Source organism: Thermobia domestica, chromosome 11 (assembly GCF_964235325.1).
Source record: "Thermobia domestica chromosome 11, izTheDome1.hap1.1, whole genome shotgun sequence".
In the NCBI taxonomy this organism is placed as follows: Eukaryota; Metazoa; Arthropoda; class Insecta; order Zygentoma; family Lepismatidae; genus Thermobia; species Thermobia domestica.
Window position 1 is genome coordinate 226044302 of NC_137464.1, and position 8885 is coordinate 226053186.

Below are 8885 nucleotides of genomic sequence, written 5' to 3' on the forward strand. Positions count from 1 at the left end.
TTTGGTCAGAATGTATCATTCTGAGTTCATCATGATTCCAGATGTTCATCTGTAAGTCTTGAACGGAGTCTTGTTTTTATGTAACGCCACTAGCGCCTCTAACGGCGGGAGTGGGAGGGAGAGACATGTAGAAATGATCCAAAATGACCAAGATTAGAGTCAAATCAATATATTTCGAAGTCGCTGAGATCATTAATGGTACCACCAAAGCCTAAAACAGAAAGGGCAAGGCCGTAGGCCGAGTAAAGACGGGATCTGGGGGCGGAGCAGTGGAGATGAGAGGGTTGATATATAAAAATCATCCAAAATGACCGATATTAGAGTCAAATCTATAAATTTCAGGGTCCCTAAGATCATTATAATGACATTCCCAAAGCCAAAAACAGAAAGAGCGAGGCCGCAGGCCGAGCAAATACCGGGGTCTGGGGTGGAGCCCTAGCTGGCCAAGGCTAGCGAATTTATAAAATAATTATGTAGCTTTGTCTTTTTTTTTAATGTGTTCAGAGAGGAAACTGTGCGCCTTCCCGAGGAGGACGCAAAGACGCTGATGTGAGGAGGGCGCAGCGGCCATCGGGCCGGTACTTGATTATGGCCAGTCCACCCCTGCTTATAAACACAAATTATAATTTTTAGTTGTATCTAAATATACTCTGCAATAATATTAGCCTTTTACGAAAAAAACATTTACAAAAGATGAGACATACAGTATATCAGTCAATAGAATTTAATGAGTTGAAGAAAATGATATGTGTGAGTAAAAAAAAAAAAAAAACTCATGCGTAGTTTTCGAAAAAGTGGAGACAAACGAATTTCTTGGTAAACCTAAAAAATTGATGGCATATGAGAATTAGGCTATTTACTGACACTGCAAGCTCTTCAGAATGACACGAGCCTTTCTATTAGAAGTATTCCATTGCTGGCGCTGCTGTCGACGTGTGTTTTCCCGTTGAAAGAGAAGGAACAAGTTGCTGTGGCCGAGATCTTTCAGTAGCTGGACGCGAACAAGGTTGCCACATTGAATTTATTTCACGGGCTTCGCTGTTCACTGTCTTGTTAGCTATTCTAAGTAGCCTACGATCTTTAGTCGCCAAGACGAAATGATTGAATGACAAATTGGCCAAGATCATTCACTTCTTTCCCCAAAGCAAAGGGAAGGTTTCCTCTGTAAGAGGGCGGTAGGGGTGGGGTCGAAATATGTTTCACATATTTTCCGAGGGCACAGTTGAAATAGAAAGGCTCTAATAAGGTACGATTAATGAGATATAGCTTTAAAATTTATAATTAACTCTTCAATTGTAATTTATGTTTAACTTAAAAATTGTCCAAAAATATGTATCAGTCTTTAGATCACGTCGAGCTGAAGAAAATAATAGTCTATGCTATTGGCAGGGACACACCCACGGGGGGGGTTCCACCAGGTCTGGACCTCCTCCCTCCAAAACTTTCTAACTTAATAAACCTATACTTGATGTAACATGAAAATTTGATCTTACACTTCATCTGTACTCTTTCTCTTATATATATATATATATATATATATATATATATATATATATATATATATATATATATATATATATATATATATATATATATATATATATATATATAAAAGAGAACGTACAAATCCTTTGTTAGCTCATCACGCTAATACGGCTGAACCAATTTCTTTCATTTTTGGGGGGTTATTAAGATTTGGACCCTAGATGGTTTTTATCATATCACTTTAATTTTCAATTACCAGTGTCTTGAGATAATTGACCATTCAAGTGTCCATAACATAGAAATCCTTTGTTAGCTCATCATAGCTAAATCTAAACGTATTTATATGCAACCCACATGACCGTGTCACTCGGCGGGTTAACATAAATGACAGGCGATATAATGTTAACATTTACTACAATCTTCTATGGTTTTTATCATATCACTTGAAAGAGAAAAAGTAAAAATTATCTAAGTAACAAAGTTTATTGCGTTCCGGGGTGACCGCAGCGAAGCGGGGTGAACGCTGCTAGTATATATATATAAAATTTACTTACAATTTCTTTTTTCTGAAAATATAAGTAGAAGTACGTATTTCACAATTACTTACCGTCTTTTCGGCAGAATAATACCCGTTCAATACTACATAGACGTAGTGGCTTCTAGTATTGAACACCCTTCTCCCAGGGGCGTCATTTACTGAGGGCAGGAGGGGGCAATTGTACCCCTCCCAAGAGTTTGAGAAATATATATACTTTAATCGATTGTCCACTAATATACTAGTACAAAACCGGAAAGTCTTATGTGTGTGGTGCTTTTGCCCCCCTCAAGCGAAGTCTGAAATGACGCTCCTGTCTTCTCCCCCCCTCTAAAGCTTGGATTCCTCCCAACAAAAAAATTCTGGGTGCGCGTATGCGCTGTTAACTAACACGTTTTAGCTATTGTTTCCCTAAGTATAACATACATACTCCTTTTAATCACACACAAGCTCTAATATCTTTCCACATTATGATAACATTATAATGTGCACAAAATATGTTGATTAAATTAGCTTCTCTGTAGTATCGTCTCATATAGACTACTGCAATATGTTCACTACATTGAAAATTATATCAAAGAACTATCTCAGTGTAGTAAATGTTAATCCCGCCTTTGTGTTTGTAAGCTGGCTAGTTAGAACCATTGAGCTTGTGAGTCTATTCTGTACATACCTTCATTTAAACTTTCTTTCACATTTATACACCTCCCTCTTTGCTAAGCGGGTAGCATACGTGCCTTTGCAGTAGAGGATACGGGTCCGATTCCCGGTGGGAGCTCAGGTGGTTCGAATCCCACGTTAACCTGTAGGTCCACGTCTCACGTCTCATATAGCCTCACTTTTGAAAGGAACTCTAAACTTCAAAAAAATCAAATCAATCTTATATGTTATTATTTTTTAACGTAAGTCAGTAGAAGATATCCATGATATACCAACGCATATCAAAAGAATGGTGATACAGATATGGAGGGATTGCCATACCAGTTGGTCAGAGTTGGGGATATTATGACATTTATAGGCATCTCACATTATATCTATAACTATATATTATTTTAACTGCAGCGAGGGAAATAAAGATATTTGCAACAAAAATTCTGTTTTAGGTTGATATTCGATTTTAGAAGACAACCGCAGCGCCTCGACAATATAGCTGTAAATTCAGGGAAATTTTTAATATTATTTTCGCTATCAAATAATTTTAACAGGGTGTTCCGTAAAGTGGGGCGGGGAGATGCACCGAGCATTTGCCCATTAGGCCAAGCGAGCCAGCCCAGCCTCGGCCTTTGAAATTTTGCAAATGATCACTCTCAAATATCTGTCCTCACAGAAAATGAAAGAGAGGGACCGTGGTTAAAAATATAGATAACTGTCTCTTATGTTCTTTAAGAAACATCCTATTTATAATCCAAAAACATGCCAGTTTGTGCGTAACTCTAATTTCTATTAGTGTGCAATAAAGCTAATAGGTGACACTACCTACAGTACATGCCTACCTCATGCCAATAGATGGCGTTAGTGTGCAAATTTAAAGCTATTGTGACGGTTTAATTGTTTGAAGTTATTTATTTCAAAAAAAATAGAAACAAAAACCGTAACGATATTCAGATTTGAGCATTAACATTTGTGTATTTTTACAGTAATACAGAAGGGCGCCCATGTTGTGGTTTCCAAGGGGGGGAAGTATAAGCGACGTTTCAAATATAGTTTCAAATTTTGCTGTAACTAATGTAAAAATTCTATTGGGTTTTCGATATTCCCAAGTACAATTTCCTCTTAGGTGGGGGCGAACGCCCCACCTTGCCCCTCCCCCTGATGGGCGCTCTTGATAATAGCGATTTAATTGCAAGTTAAACTATACTGTTTCAATTTTATTATTTGAAAATATATAAAGATGATACTGAACTTGAAGGGTACTTTGCTACTTACTATAAGGACAAATAAATGTATATATATATATATATATATATATATATATATATATATATATATATATATATATATATATATATATATATATATATATATATATATATATATATATATATATATATATATATATGAGAGAGAGCTTTTAATTCAACACAAAATTCATCATCTATATGAGTTTAACGTTTTTTATTACTATATTACTAAACGATTAATAAAAATAGATGTATTTCTCAAACTCAGGGGCTGGGGCAATTGCCTCTCCTGTCGTCCCCAAATGCTGTCCCTGTTTTAATTAAGTACAATTTTAATCTATATTGTACAGAGTTCGAAGCTTTGGGGTAACAACTAGTATTTATAATTGGTAATATGGATAATTTTCTATTATATCATAAACATTCCTTTATTCTTACTGCCAACTAGGGTAGTCAACCGTCCGGTATTTACGACCCGCTCGAGAGAGTAATTCTCTCGGAAGTACATTTTTTCGCGCGCTACTCTAGCCAGCTGTTTTACGCGCTATCCTAGCCAGTTTTTTTAAGTTGGTCACAAAGGAGTACAAGGGGAACAAAACAAGCCCTATATCATGGAGTACGAGGGAACAAAACGAGCCCTGCCGGACTTCTAACCTGTTCCTACTACTACTACTACTACTTATCTGCACAAAAGTAAGTAAATCACTTTTTTGAGTTATTTTCATATTATTTTAATTTAAAAAGTGTAAAAAAAAAACTTTCCTCGGGCCAGGTTTGAACTCACGCCAAAAGTGACTACTGTTAGTAGCACATAGCGCTAGCCCACTCAGCCACGAAGACTGACAACAACAATTATTTGATTTCTGCTATTTAAATGTAATGTGGCAAGAAATGGATAACGCCAACCAATCAGAACTGTGTTTTTCGTTCCTACTTCCGGGAGCATTGCTCTCCTGAGCTAGTCCTCGGTATTTTACCGAACAGTTTTTTTTTTTGACCGACTTGTCCGGTGTCTGGTAACGTCAAAACCGGACGTTAAGTAACCGGTAATATTTCCTCTTACTAGTCCTATTCTCTGTTCTATTTAGATTACTTTGGAGTGACGAAAGGAGCAGAGCTTTATAATTCGTTTTGATATTGACCTGTCGTGTGCTGAAAAGCTGAAGGCAGGAAAATTTACTGAACTTACCAAAAACTGCTAAAGGTCAACAAAAATGCATTTTCAAGAGGGCAAGCTGGCGCTGCTCCATCCTTAGCTACATCTTCTAATTAAATAATACATCCAGATCCAGTAAGAAGTATGAAGGCATTATGAGACATTACCAGCCCCAAGGAAGCTGGTAAGACAGTTTTGAAGTATCGTATATTTTGTGCATGCCATAGTTATATTGACAATTATATTTGCTATTCTCTTTTAAAATACGATGTATTATTGATGGTAGACTACAAAAATTACATGTGCCGACTCAACCAAAATTAGGGATAAGTAAGTTTGATAAACGCTTCAAAAGTAACTACATTTATTAAATTCGAACTCCGAATTGCTCAACTGTACGTGAAGTAACAACTTTCAAGATGTTCACAATTTTGACAAGCGATGATATCACTATCTTGTTGAGTTGAGTACTCCAGGAGGGTGACCTTTATTTTCATTTCCAAATATTGGTAACTCTACTACCAACTAAATCCACGCAAAATCCATCAGTTGACAGGAAAGTGTGAATAATAGATAATCTATATTAGAAATTTCGACTAGTAATTCATTTAAATATTAGGGGAAGCGGGGGCATAATGACCCTCACTTGGCAAGATGGTCACCCCGCTATATAGCGGTGTTCCTCTGGTGACAAAGAATTGGTGCTACTGCATAAGCCGTAGTTAGTGTGGCACGAAGTGTTTAGAAAGGGAGACGTCGCTACCTTCAATAGCGTGTGAAATAAGCGGAGAAAACCATTTTTATGGTACGTCGATATAAGGTATATAGTGAATATTCTACCTGTTGCTGAAAAAAGTAATTACTTGAATAAAACATGGTACACAAATAGATAGTCAGAAAGGTTTGTCCATCAAACAATCATGCATGATTTCGTTGTGGAAGGTGGTGAATAGCAGACAAAGGGCTTTTGAAAGTTATATCGGGATTGGGGCAAAATGGACTCTTAAAATTGTACAGGGGACCAAAGTATCCCTTGTCGAATTGAGCAGGGTAATATATTACCCTGTGAATAGTATGAAGTCAGTGCTCCCTGTGATTGAGTGTGCGTCCTTGTTTTGTCATCTGTTGACATGTTAGAGACCTAGTCTCGAAATTTTTTTGATAGCCCCTCTATTCCACTTCGTATTTAATTTTTAAATTAGTTTTATTTTAGTATTATTTTAGCTTTTATAGTTTTCCGCTCATTGTTTTATAGTTGTACAACTAGGCTAATTGTTTCATTAACATTTTCAATGAATAAGGAAACTAGCATTTTCTTATCGATAGAGAACATAATTTTGGTTCATATGTATATGTTCCAAGGATGGGACCATTTTACCCAGGGGGATGGGGGTAAAACGGTCATTTACAATAGGTCCATTTATTTGCACATAGAACTTGTTTGGTAAAACTTTCACGCCTTCTACCTATTTACATATGTAGAAGAAAGAATAAAGAATATTGTACTGCAAAATCATCGACTTCCCATTCATAGCAACGTTGCTATTTCAATTTCAACTTTAAGATGGATCACCACTCGGAAGTCAGTACATTTTTAACTCATTCTCTTAACTACCGCGCAATGGAACGTTACATATTATAAATATTGTACTATAAGATAGAGTATTCTTTCAGCTACAGCACAAGACACTGATTCATTTGGTTGTGTCTCCTGATATCGAAAAATGTAACAAATAAAAGAAAATATTTGATTCGTTTTACAATGAGCACACAAGATGGCACTTGCTGATGGATCTTACTAGAAGTGCTCCGTTTTATGAAATATTTATTTGTATGTGTAAAGTATTTTAAGGTAACAATCTTATCACGAAATAGATATATTGTTTGACCGTTTTTCGTATTATGTTTCATATTTTATTTAAATATTAATTTACATTTAAGGAAATAGATTTTGAGACGAAACTTGCGCAGAACGCCATAATGCGTTGTTGACAAATTTGTACATTTACTGTGGTAGTCACAATAAGAAAATTCCTGGATTTTAGCGTTGCAGTTCGAGAAGCGGAACTTAACTGTGAATTGCGATAAGGTCGAAAACTAATTTCTCCAGTATGTAACCAAGCAGAATTCCATCATTAGTTCCTTTATTATCTGGCATCATTAAACACTCGACACTATCTGACAACGCTGCACTATTCAAGCAGCGTTTATCATAGCACTGAGAACACCTAGTGATCCACCTTAAGGTGACCATTATGCCCCCACCTCCCCTATTCGATTGAGGCTAACCGATTGAAAAGGCCTTTCAGTCAGGTTGACTAACCAAAGCTTTGAACATCGTATCCGTGGGTTTTCTTAGGGTACTTTCACTTCCTCCTACATTGTTATTCCACCAATTCTTCCATCATCATTCACTTGCCTTAATCATCCATCTTTCTTAAATCTAAAGGGCATAATCGTGGGACGTTACACTGAACGATTCATTTTGGCTTTACTATCAAAACTTTCAACCAATAACCTTCCAAATGAGAAACAAAAGCTGTTCTATATGCTTATCTTATTCTTCCTTTGAGAGGAGCGTGGTGGAAAAGAGAATATTCCGGATTTTCAGTCACCAAATCTGGCAATTCTAACTTTATTTAACAAGCTACCAGAAATGAAATGGGCGGAAATTGAAGCTGAATTAATTTAGTCAGTGTTATTATTTGCCTATATTATAGGTTGTGTATACTAACAATAGCCAGCTTACCCGTAAAACCCAGCTTTTTTCATTTTTAAGAGTCTTCATCCGGGCGAAATTAAAATACCGCTAATTTTACAGTAATTATGTGATATCTTCAAATAGATAAAAGATAATTGAAATACGGAACAAGAGCGCCCTAGACAATATTATTTTGCGTGAGGTACCGTTATCACAAGTCACCTAGTGGCTTTCCGTTTTCAGCTGTTTAGAAACGCGAAAATAAATGCCGATTTTCAAAATGGCTCGAAATCGAAAGCAGATAAGTGAGTCGTGATAACGGTTTCTCATGTAAAATAATATTGTCTAGGGCGCTCTTGTTCCACATTTCAATTATCTTTTATCTATTTAAAGATATCACATAATTACTGTAAAATTAGCGGTATTTTAATTTCGCCGGGATGAAGACTCTTAACAGTATTTTAAATTGCATTTTTCTTCGAATGTTCTGCTTTCTTCAACAAAAGAAGAGGAAGGAGCATCAAGTCGAGAGACGAGACTTCTTAACATTTTGTTATCGAATGATAAAACATATTTTCGCAACCGGACAAAATGAAAGCAAATAAATAATAGATATTGGACGTCAGAGTAGAATGGGTATTTATGTCTGACTGGTTGGAGCGAAGAAGTAATAATGCCTCAATAGCATCTGTAGAAGACCCAGGCACCTCGGGGCGATACAACTGGAGCTATTCAACATCATTACGGAACAGGTCTTTAGATCATCAACCATTTTCACGTATTGATGTGATGTTTCCCCGCCATTATAAATTTCCAACAATGAAAACAGCTTAAATGAGAATAATCTGATGCGGCCTGTTGTGTATTGACCACAACAATAATCGCCTCTTGAAAGATTTCTGCCAGTTACGAAGGACGCGTTTTGTTAAGAAGGTAAAAACATGCCAGTCATTCTTACCGATGACGGATGCGTAGCTGTTATTTTCTCTGCATTGAAACAGACTTGAACCGTCCTTAAATTCATTTTTTTTAAAAAAAAGATCTTGTATGTAGAGATATGCATTGGAAAATCGGGTTATTTAATATTTGATTTGAAAAATCGTAGGA